This window comes from Cebus imitator, unplaced genomic scaffold, assembly GCF_001604975.1.
Source record: "Cebus imitator isolate Cc_AM_T3 unplaced genomic scaffold, Cebus_imitator-1.0 Scaffold181, whole genome shotgun sequence".
Taxonomy (NCBI): domain Eukaryota; kingdom Metazoa; phylum Chordata; class Mammalia; order Primates; family Cebidae; genus Cebus; species Cebus imitator.
In genome coordinates this window covers 180418-191915 of record NW_016107496.1, presented here as the reverse complement: position 1 = coordinate 191915, position 11498 = coordinate 180418, and the positions used below count along the sequence as shown (strand labels likewise).

Genomic DNA, 11498 nt, shown 5'->3' with positions numbered 1-11498 from the left:
TCAGTATTTTGGAAGAATATGAACAGGATTGGTATTGATTCTGTAAATGTTTGGTACAAGTCACCCATGAAGCCATGTGTTCTTGTACTTTTCTTTCTTGTCAAGTTTTTAGTCACTGATTCAATTTCCTTGGTAGTGATAGGTCTGTTTTTCCATCTTCTATTTCATGTATTTCTGTTCTAACATTTATTTCCTTCCTTCTCCTAGCTTTGGGTTTAGGCTGTTCTTCTTTTTCTAATAATTTAAGGTACAAAGTTAGGATTATTGGTTTGAGAATTTTTCCTTTTTCTTTTATTTGAGAGAGGGTCTTGCCACGTTGCCTGAGCTGGTCACAAACTCCTGGGCTCAAGCAATCTCTTGGCCTCAGCCTTCCAAGTAGCTGGGATTATAGAACAGTGTCACTATACCTGGCTGCTGCTGCTTTTGTGTGTGTGGTTGTTGGGGAAAATGGAGTCTAGCCGTGTCACCCAGGCTGGAGTGCAGTGGTGCAATCTCGGCTCACTACGACCTCCTCCTCATGGGTTCGAGGGATTATTCTGCCTTTGCCTCCCAAGCAGCTGGATTAAAGGCACTTGCCACCATGCCTGGCTAATTTTTATGTTTTTAGTAGAGACGGGGTTTCACCATGTTAGCTGGGCTGGTCGTGAACTCCTGACATGAGGTTATCTGCCTGCCCGAGCCTCCCAAAGTGCTGGGATTACAGGTGTGAGCCACCGCCCCCGGCCAGCTTTAAGGTAAGCACATACAGCTATAAATTTCCCACATAGCGCTGCTTTTGCTGCATCCCATAAGATTTGATACATGATTTTGTTTCAAAATAGTTTTTTCCTTTTTTAAAATCGTACTTTAGGTTCTGGGATACATGTGCAGATCATGCAGGACTGTTGCACAGGAACATACATGGCAAGGTGGTTTGCTGCCTCCATCCCATCACCTCTATCTGGTATTTCTCCCCTCATTATCCCTCCCCACCCGCATTGTCCCTCCCCTACTGACCGCAGTATGTGCTCACCTCCCTGTGTCCACGTGTTCCAATTGTTCAACACCCGCCTATGCGTGATAACGTGCGGTGTTTGGTTTTCTGTTATTTTTCTTTGATCCATAGTTTTGTAGTATGTTTAGTTCCCATAGATTTGTGGAAATTCTGGTTTTCCTTCTGCTATTATGATTTCAGTTATTTAAAATGTATTAAATGTTGCTTCGAGGCCTAATATATGATCTTTCCCAGAGAACATTCCACATGTACGTGGAAGAATGTGTATTCTGCTGCTGGGTGAAGTCATCTGTGTATGTCTGGTAGGTCCAATTCGTCTATAGTATTGTTTAAGCCCTCTGTTTCCTTCTTGATCTTCTGTCTGGGTGTTGTATCAATTATTCAAAGTGAATTATTGGGCCGGGCGCGTGGCTCATGCCTGTAACCCTGGCACTTTGGGAGGCCAAAGCAGGTGGATCACTTGAGGTCAGGAGTTTGAGACCAGCCTGGCCAACAGGGTGAAACTCTGTCTCTACTAAAAATAGCCAGGTGTGGTGGTGTACACCTGTACTCCCAGCTACTCTGAGGCTGAGGCACAGGAGTCATGTGACTCCAGGACGTTACGGTGACCTGTATCACACCACTGCACTCCGGCCTGGGCAATGGAGGCAGATTCTGTCTCAAAAAAATAAAAAGTAAAAAGTGAGGTGTTGAAGTCACCTACTGTTATCGTACAACTATGTTTCTCCTTTCAGTCTGTCAGTGTTCGCTTCACATATTTAGGAGCTCTGAGGTGCATTGCATGTACAGTTATAACTGTTACATCTTTTTGGTGAATTCGCCATTATCTCTTATAACAGCTTTTGACCTTAAGTCTATGTAGTCTGAGATTAGTCTAGCTCCTCCTTTTTTTTGGTTACCATTTGCATGGAATATCCTTTTTCATCCTTTCACTTTCAACCTATGTGTAAGTCTCTTACAGTCTTTTGATGGTGGAATTCATTTGCATTTTTAAAGACTGTCATCTGATGAAACTCACTACCCTGGTGGGTGACTGTGCCGTGAGGCCCACAGCCAAGGGCTCAGTGAGCAGCTGCTCTGGGAGGACCCCAGCACACCATTTGCGGGGCCTCCCGGTGCCACTCTGTGGATTGTTTTCTGCACAGCTTATGGTTTCTCACTTCCTTCCTTCTGCCTGTCTTTGTGTTTGATTTTTTTTGTGTGACACACTTAGAATCCCTTCTCATTTCCTTTTGTGTACATTCTACAGATATTTCCCTTGTAATTACCATGAGGATTACATAAAACATCCTGAAGTTATAGCAATCGATTTTAAACTAGTAAGTTCAATCACATACAAATACTCTACTCCTTGACAGCTCTGCCTCCTCCTATGTTGTTGATGTTACAAAATATATCTATGTTTTAGAGAGAGGGCCTCACTCTGTCACCCAGGCTGGGGTGCAGTGGCACTGTCATAGCTCATTGTAATCTCAAGACCCTGGACTCAAGTGATCCTCCATAGCTGAGACTACAGGTGCATGCCACCATGCCTAATTTTTTTAAAAATAAATTATGTATTTAACATAGACTTATGGTTACATATCTCTCAAATCCAATAAAATAATTAAAATCAGAGATATGAATCAATTTCAATCATACAGGTCTTTATATGTGGCTTCAAATGTCCACTTCGCATCCTTTTGTTTTGACTTGAAGGACTCCCTTTAGCACTTCTTGCAGGGTAGGTCCCAATGTAATGAACTCTCTCAGCTTCTGTTTATCTGAGAATGTCTTAATTTCTCTGGTCAGGTGCAAGGTGGGAGGATCACATGAGGTCAGGAGTTCAAGACCAGCATGGCCAACATGGTCACACCCTGTCTCTATTAAAAATACAAAAACATGGTGGCGGATGCCTGTAATCCCAGCTATTTGGGAGGCTGCACCACTGTACTCCAGCCTGGAGGACAGAGCAATACCGTATCTCAGAAAGATGATAAAAAGCGTCTTAATTTCTTCCTCTTTTTCTTATGAGAGTTCATAAGATGCCTTTGTTTTATAACTTATAACCACCTTTTAATTTGTTCTTGAAAATTTAACTAATTGGTGACTGCTTTTCTTAAATACTTCACTGGTATCGAAGAAAGGGGAAGAATTTAGCCCTTGATTGAAAAAAGATAAACCTGGCTGGAGACAGTGGCTCACACCTGTAATGCCAGCACTTTGGGAGGCTGAGGCAGGCAGATCATGAGTTTTGATGTTCGAGACCTTCCTGGCCAACATGGCAAAATCCTGTCTCCACTAAAAACACAAAAAAATTAGCTGGGCATGGTGGCACATGCCTGTAATCCCAGCTACTCAGGAGGCTGAGGCAGGAGAATTGCTGGAATCCGGGATGCAGTGAGCTGAGATTGTGCCACTGAAGTCCAGCCTGGGTGACAGAGTAAGACTGTCTCAAAAAAACCCTAAGAGGAATTGAGAGGACCTTAACGGCAGATAATACTCCATTGTTACCCTGTGGCTATAAATTTTGAGTTGCTTGTCCTCCCAGAGGTTCTGTTGATGGCTGTAGTAGCTGACAGCTTCGTATTTACACAGTCAACGAGTGCTTCTGTTTGATTCCCAGATTCTCCAAGCTTCCCGTGGCGCCACACCAGCTCCTGTCTTGGCACTTCGTGAGTCCAAGGCTGCTTCCAGAGAGGGTCTGGTTGGTAGACCATGACATTGATTCCTGCCTCTAAGCCTAGCTTTATTCTCAGCAGCCCCCACCTTTTTGGTGCTAGAAGAGTGCTTTTTCTAGTACACTCATAAGTGGATGCTGAAATCACAACCTGGCCATTTGGATGTTCAACTACTGCTTTATGCTGCGGAGTCCCTGGAACTCGCCAACCCGTGCCGGAACTCACCGGAGCTCAGGTGTGTAGCACTACCTTGTTTCTCTATGGCTGGAAGTGCAAACATTGTTCATGCATTTATTTCCCATTTTTATACTTTGGAGGTTTTGTTTTGTGAGACAGGGTCTCACTCTGTCATGCAGCCAGGAGTGTGATCATGGCTCACTGCAGCCTTGACCTCCCGGGTTCAAGCCATCTCGCCTCAGCCTCCCAAAGTGCTAGGAATACAAGTGTGAGCCACTGCACCTGGCCTACTTTTGAGCTTTGAGTTCTTTGTATATTCTAGAGATGAGTCTCTGCAGATGAGTCCTTGGTCTGATAGGTGGTTTGTAAACGTTTTTCCCAATCTGTAGCTTATCTTTCCATCTTCCTAATCGAGAGAGCAGAAATGTGGTCTCTCTGGCAAATACTGTTGCAGGAAAGCAGACACAGTATGTATATGAACATGTGGATGTATCCCCTGAGTAAGTGTCCACTTGTGGTAAAGAGATCTCGAGACAGATCAGTGCTGAAAGGTTATTTCATTCAGTAATAGTTGAGCTGGGTATAAACTCTAACCTCATCCTTACTTTCTCTTACTCCACTGTCTGCTGTTGCTGCTGGTGGGAAAGCAATTGTCAACATGCTCTTCCTCCTTTCCACCCTCAGTAGCTTTTAGGACCTTTTGTCTTTTCTGCAATTTTGTTTTGATGGGCCTAGGTATGGATGGATTTATTGAATTGGGGATTGTGCCTCCTGACTCTAAGGGGTCCTGTCTCTGTTTACATTCTGGAATTTTCTTTTTTTGAGACAGACTCTCACTCTGTCAACAGGCTGGAGTGCAGTGGCAAGATCTCAGCTCACTGCAACCTCCACCTCCTGGGTTTAAGCAAATCCTCTTTTTGCCACTGACTTCTGTGCCCTTTTAGTGGGGCTTTGGCTGTGGCAATCATATGCAACACTGGCTAAAGAATCTCTCACCACGTAGGCTCTCATGCTATCTCAAGGTAGCTAGTGTTAGAACTGAATTAGAGGGACACCCTGGTAGTGGGGACAGACCCCCACACATTTGCTCACAGAAGTCATCTGTGTTGATGATGATTGTTGTGGTATGAGAGCAGAGGGAAAACAGGGGCTGAGTATTTTGCCTCAAGTGTGTACATTCAAATCCCTAATGAGGCTGGGCATGGTGGCTCACCCCTGTCATCCCAGCACTTTGGGAGGCCGACGCAGGAGGATCACCTGAGGTCAGGAATTCATGACCAGCCTGGCCAACACAGCAAAAACCCATCTCTACAAAAATACATGCCTATAGTTTTGGGAGGCTGAGGCAGGCATATTGCTTGAACCTGGGAGATGGAAGTTGCAGTGAGGCGAGATTGTGCCACTACTCTCCAGCCTGGGCAGTTCATAATTAAGAGATAAATTGACTCACAGTTCTAGAGGCTGTACAAGCATAGCTCCAGCATCTGCTTGGCTTCTGGCGAGGCCTCGGGAAGCTTACAATCATGGGAGAAATGGGAGTGGGTGCAAGGAGAGAGAGGCGGTGCCAGGGTTCTTTATAAACAGACTGCTCTCATGTGAACTAATAGAGCAGGAACTCTGGCTTCACCAAACGGAGGGCACTAAGCCATTCATGAGGGAATGCACTCCCTCTAACAAACGTGAGATTTGGAGGGGACACACTTCCAAGCTGTGTCAGGCTGTAGATGTTTTGCTTTGACTCTTAGCTCCTTGAATGATAATTGAGTATTTGTCCTAGAGAGAGGGAGAAAGACAGACAGTTTTACCTCCAGACTGGAAGGCAGATGCCAGACAGGGCAGAGTGCCAGCTGGTTGGGGCAGCTTACCACACGGGGGGGGAGGGGCCAGGGGCACAAAGCTACAGGCACATAGGTGGATGTAGGTGGCCGCCAGAGCGCAGGCAGGCTGGAGCTCCCAGGTGCCACAGGGGTCCTACACACAGGCTGAGGAATGGTGCAGGGTCCACCTGAAATCAGGGCCACTCAGTCACTGTCCCTACCCTGGGGAGTGGCATGGAGGAGGGGCCTAAGCTAGATCGGGGAAAGGGCGCACACTCACCACCCAGAAGCAGTTCCCCAAGCTGGAGCAGGGGTCCTGGAAGAAGGCCCTGCAGGTGGGGCTCTGTCCTGGGCAGGCCTACTGAGTCTTCTCGGTGGCCCTGCAGTCAACATCCACCTGGCGGGACAGACAAGACTCAGGCCTCCCGCTGGACCATGTGGCCTCCCCACATACTCCTACTCAGCAGGAGACTCCTCCAAACCCTGGGCCTGCAAAGTCCTCTGCAGAGCCAGCAGGCCACCTGCCTCTCCCGGGACTCCAGCAAGCAGCCCTCAAGAGACTCAGCTGGAGGGAGGAAGGGAAGGTTCACCCACTCACCTGCCAGGCCAGCATGAGCTCCTCCACGCTGCAGGCCACAGAGCCGTCCAGCAACATCAGCTCATTGCCTGCTTCATTGTAGTCAGTGCCCAGAAGGCCTGTGGATATGCATGTGGGGAGGAGGGAAGCTGAGGAGGTCCTGAGAGCCTGTGATCCTCCCACAGGGGACCTGTGTGTGAGATGAGCCTGAGGCACACCGAGGAGTGGTAGAATCCTGCCACCTCTACCCCGGACTCCCGGAACCCAGGGCCCAGGCTCCAAACCCTCATCAGAGGAGGTAGAGAAAGCACAGGGACTGAGGATAGCATGTGTCCCCCATGTCCTCAGCTCAAGTGGCCGTAATCCAGGCCCTTCCTTTGTGTTCCTTGGCAGAGAGACCACAGAAGGGCCAACTCTACCCTGGAGCCATGTATCCCAGGGATGGGGGCAGAAAGACCTGGGCCTCAGTGCGATTTTGTGGACACAAGGTCAGTAACATGCTGCAATCCTAGAGACAAGGCCAGCAGAGCCTCTGCATCCATAGTCACCGCCTACAACCCGGGGATCTGTCGCACTAGATGCTGAGACTGGTGCATCCCGAGGAGGCTCTTGGCGATGGGGCCAACCCCACCGGGGCCCAGACTCACCATGGTGCCAGAGGCCCAGAGTCAGGCTGCAGAGGCCAGTGGGCATGACACAGGAGATGGAGACCCCGTCCTCACTGGCCAGCTCAATCCTGAGGATGTCCCTCCTTGTCATGGCAGGAGGCAGCTGGAGGTCTGGACAGCTCTCCCCAGCAGGGAAGAGTTGTATAGCCTGTAGGCCTGTGGGCCAGAGCCGGTGGGTAGGAGGGCTGACCCACAGCCAGGGGACAAGCTTGAAAGGGCCATTCCCCCAGGTGACCTGCCACAGGTTCAGGTCTCTGGGGGAAGCTCAGGCCTCTTCTCACCTGCAGGCTGGGGTAGAAGATGAGGGTCATGTGATTCAGCTCCACGGTCAGGGCCATGAGCCCCAAGTCTGTCCGACTCAGCATCAGGGAGAATGTGTTGTGAGTAAAGTCTTGGGCCAGCAGGATGCTGCCACACTGGGCGCTGAGGTCCCATACCCGGCCATCGAATGTCACCATGTGCTGGGCCCCAGCCACCAGGGCATGATCTGGGGAGAAGCAGCCCCAAAGGCAGGGTGAGTGGGGTCAGGTCCACCCACCGCAGTGGGAGCCCAATGCCTTCTGGACACCCCAATGCCTAGAGCCCCGGCTTAGTCTGCCCTGAGGCCAGGAGTCCCCCTCCCCTGGTGCAGCAGCCAGAGGCCCAGTGATCCCCCACCAGCTTCAAGATGACATGAGCTGAAGGTCTACGGCCCATTCAGCCCTAACAAGGAATGGAGTCCCGAGACCCGGGATGTCCAGAGCAGGGACAGCCATGGACACAGCAGGCAGATTGGTAGCTGCAGGGTTTCATTTTAGGATGATAAAAACCTTTTAAAATCGATTGTGGTGAGTCATGCACAATTCTGTGAATAAAGTAGAAGCCACTGAATCATGCACTTAAAATTCACAGATCGGCTGGGCACGGTGGCACTGAGCCATCCCAGCGCTTTGCAGGGCTGAGGCAGGAGGATCACCTGAACCCAGGAGGTCAAGGGTGTAGTGAGCTGAGATCATACCACTGCACTCCAACCATGACAACAGAGTGAGACCTAGTTTCAAAAAAAAAAAAAAAAAAAATGACAGATCATACAAGTCATCCATTTGATCTCAAGGAAGCTACTGGGGGAGGCGGGGGGAGACACTGACTAGTTAAGTGGATGGCCAATGGCTCCCTCAAACATGAGAGTGGTGTCCTGCAGCCCTGCCCTCTTCAGGGTAGGGAAGAGATGGCCTGTGAAGGAGCAGGTCTGAGTAGTCCAGCCAGTGTGGTCCCTGAGCTGCCTTGAGGGTGCTTGTGCCCGTGGCAGGGAAGCACCATCTACAGTGCACAGCCAGGCACCTGATGGCCAGGGCCAGCATCCCAAGGGAGGCACTACCAGTCCCATGGTCAGCTGTCAGAACTGAGGGGCACAGAGAAGCCCATGGTCACACACACAGAACTTGAAGACCAGCTGTTTTCTACAGCATCAGAGTGCTGCTTAGACATGACTGCACCCACGCTTCTAGGGAGCCCTAGGCCTCCCCGTGAGTCCCACACAGATAAACTGCTCCTTGCCAAGCCTGGGTACCGTGGCTCCCCCATGGACATGAGGGAATCCCTCGTGCATCAAGAACGGTACATGCCCCTTACCCATGTGAGCGAGCCACATGGTTACCTGCATTTCACAGTGGAGGAATCTGAGTCCAGAGAGGTCAGCAGACTCACTTGAGCCACACGCAAGCTCCCCAGGAGCCCAGAGCCGGTCCTCCCAGCACTGCCCTTGGCTGCAGGTCGCCCCTGACCGGTAAGTCTGAACTCAGTTAGTGCCCTTCCAGCTGTAACAGGAGGTCTGCCTTCTGCTCCGGCAGAGCCCACAGGGAGGGAGCTGGCCTGAAGCCCTAAACTGCCTGATATACGCTGCTGGGCCAGGCCTTATATTCTGGACATCTGCAGGATGTGCAGCCTCAGCCCTAGTCCTAGAGGACCTTGGGAAGTCCAATAAGCCCTGGGCCTGGCACCGTGATGCCACGAGCCTCTCCCTGTGCCCCCACAGTACCTGGCCCTGCTGCTGTGCCCATGGGGCAGAGGGCATCACAGCCCAGGGCAGGACTCACACTCCCAGGGACCCTGCAGCAGGTGGCGTCTGAGCCAGCATGTCGGCCCCGGACAGCTCTCGGAGTGGCCACAGCAGCTTCTCCTCCACCAGGTAGCTGGTCACCCGGGCCACATCCAGGGGCTCATCTCCCCCAGGCAGCAGTGGCAGCATCACCACCACTGAGTAGGTCCTAGAGGGAACACACAGGACAAGTTGCTGTGCCTGGCCAAGCCGTGCTTCCTTTGGCTGCAGAGGGGGAGCTCACAGGTCCACAGGGAGCTCTGCCGTGGAGAGCACGGGGGTGTCTCTTGGGGAAGGGCTGTGCTTGTTCTAGGAAATCCCATAATGAGGAGGACAGAGGCCGGCACGACAGTGGAGGTAGGGGGTGAGGCCAGTACAGAAACAAGCTGCCCTATTTTGAGGACACAGGTGTCTGATGTCATGCCTGATCTGCCCCCTGGGTCTTGGGCAGCATGCAGCCTTGTGTGTGGGGTGCCGAGGACAGAAGCTGGAAGGGCTAGGAAATTGTTTTGGTTTGTTTTTTCAGACAATCTCATTCTGTTGCCCAGGTTGGAGTATAGTGGTAAAATCTCGACTCACTGCGACCTCTGCCTCCTGGGTTTAAGTGATTCTCCTGTCTCAGCCTCCGGAGTAGCTGGAACTACAGGCACCCACTGCCACGCCCGGCTAATTTTTGTATTTTTAGTAGAGTCAGGGTTTCACCATGTTGGTCAGGCTGATCTCGAACTCCCGACCTCAAATGATCTGCCCACCTTGGCCTCCCAAAGTGCTGGGATTACAGGCGTGAGCCACTATGCCCGACCAACAGGTCTAAGAAATTTCTACAGTTGAGGGGAGGACTGGAACTTTCTCAATATGTAGAGTAGGGGTCAAGCCTGTGAGATCTGAATGATCGGGATATCTTGGCTCACTTGGGGGCGTAGTGGGAAGAGGAACATTGCACACTCTGTTGATGGGCCGGTGGAGGGGGTACAGGGGCAGGTGGCCTCACGTACCTTCTAGGGAGCCCAGAGGCCCTGCAGCTGAAGGCAGGAAGCAGCCTCAACACCCTCCTTGCCAGTTGAATCCATTTTTTGGCAACCCCGCCAGATCCCACTCACCAGGTAGGCGAATAACCAGGCAGGTGATTCTTCAACCAAGCCAAAGCCTCACCCTGGGAGCTCTTCCCTTCCTCAGCCTACAATCTGACTGTGAAAGGGCAGGAGCAGGAACTTGTATTACATGGAGCCTTTTCCCCATGATGCAGGTTTAGTCCCTGTTCTACAGCTGGGGAAACAGGCACACAGAGTTGATGCAGAGGAATCCTAGTTAGAGGCAGAGCCAGAGTCCAGATGTTCTGCAAAGCCACCAGTGTGGAAGAAGGGGGCTGCCCCCCTGCCTGGAGCCCGGTTCCTGGTGGGCCTCATGCCTGTGAGGGAAAAGGATACTGGGTCCCCAGGCCCCTGCTCTAGACGGGGTTCCCCCCTTCACCACCCCCGTGTTTTCAACACAGGGACCAAAGGGGCCTTTTGAAGAGAAAGGGTGCTCACATCCTTCCTAGGTCAGAGCAGAAGCCAGAGCCCTTGCCCCCACCCCACCCCCAAGCCTTGGGACCTCCCAGTCCCTCCCAGTTGTATCCACTCTCCCTTGCTCACATTCTGCTTCAGCCCCACCAGCTTGATATTCAAACAGGCCAGGCACGGTGGCTCATGCCCGTAATCCCAGCACTTTGGAAGGCTGAGCCTCTGGAGCCCAGGAGTCTGAGACCAACCTGACTAACATGGTGAAACCCCGTCTCTACTAAAAATACAAAAATTAGCCGGGTATGGTGGTGTGTGCCTGTAATCCCAGCTACTTGGAAGGCTGAGGCAGGAGAACCACTTGAATTTGAGAGGCGAGGTTGCAGTGAGCTGAGATCACACCACTGCACTCCAGCCTGGGTGACAGAGAACGAGACTCCATTTCAAAAACAGGCCAGGTGCATCCCTCTCCCAGGCCTCTGTGCAGAGGTGCCCCCACCTGGAGCTCTCTTCCCATGCTGACCCATGGCTCTTGCACAAACTGTACCTTCTCCTCGAAGCCGGCCGTGGCCTCACCATAGGATCCCCCTGCCCACCATCTCACCAGTGTCCTTCTCTAGCATTTGCCACCTAACGTATCACTCAGTGGTGGTAAATGGATGAGCAGTGGGCCACACCCAGCCTGCAGCCTGCTTCTGCACAGCCTGCAAGAAGGGCTTCTGTGGGTTTAAAAGATTACAAAACAGGCCAGGTGCGGTGGCTCATGCCTGTAATACCAACACTTTGGAAGGCCAAGTGGGGTGTATCATCTAAGATCAGGGGTTTCAGATCAGCCTAGAGTGGCAAAACCCTGTCTCTATTAAAAATGCAAAACATTAGCCAGGTACGGCAGTTCATGTACCTGTAATCCCAGCTACTTGGAAGGCTGAGGCAGGAGAATCACTTGAACTCAGGAGGTAGAGGTTGCAATGAGCCAAGACCATGCCACTGCACTCCACCCTGGGTGACAGAGTGAGACTCCATCTCAAA

The 11498-nt window shown here is 51.3% G+C and overlaps 1 long non-coding RNA gene and 1 pseudogene across 1 annotated transcript; one reads left to right on the top strand and one right to left on the bottom strand.

The window, feature by feature from the left end:
* Positions 1–1259: 1259 nt before the first annotated feature.
* LOC108316122 lies at positions 1260–3857 on the top strand. The gene is made up of 2 exons (XR_001830187.2): positions 1260–1296; positions 3600–3857. It is a non-coding gene; the product is annotated as an uncharacterized LOC108316122 (long non-coding RNA).
* Positions 3858–5572: 1715 nt separating this feature from the next.
* Positions 5573–11498, bottom strand: part of LOC108316014 — an 82143-nt pseudogene continuing 76217 nt past the window's right edge.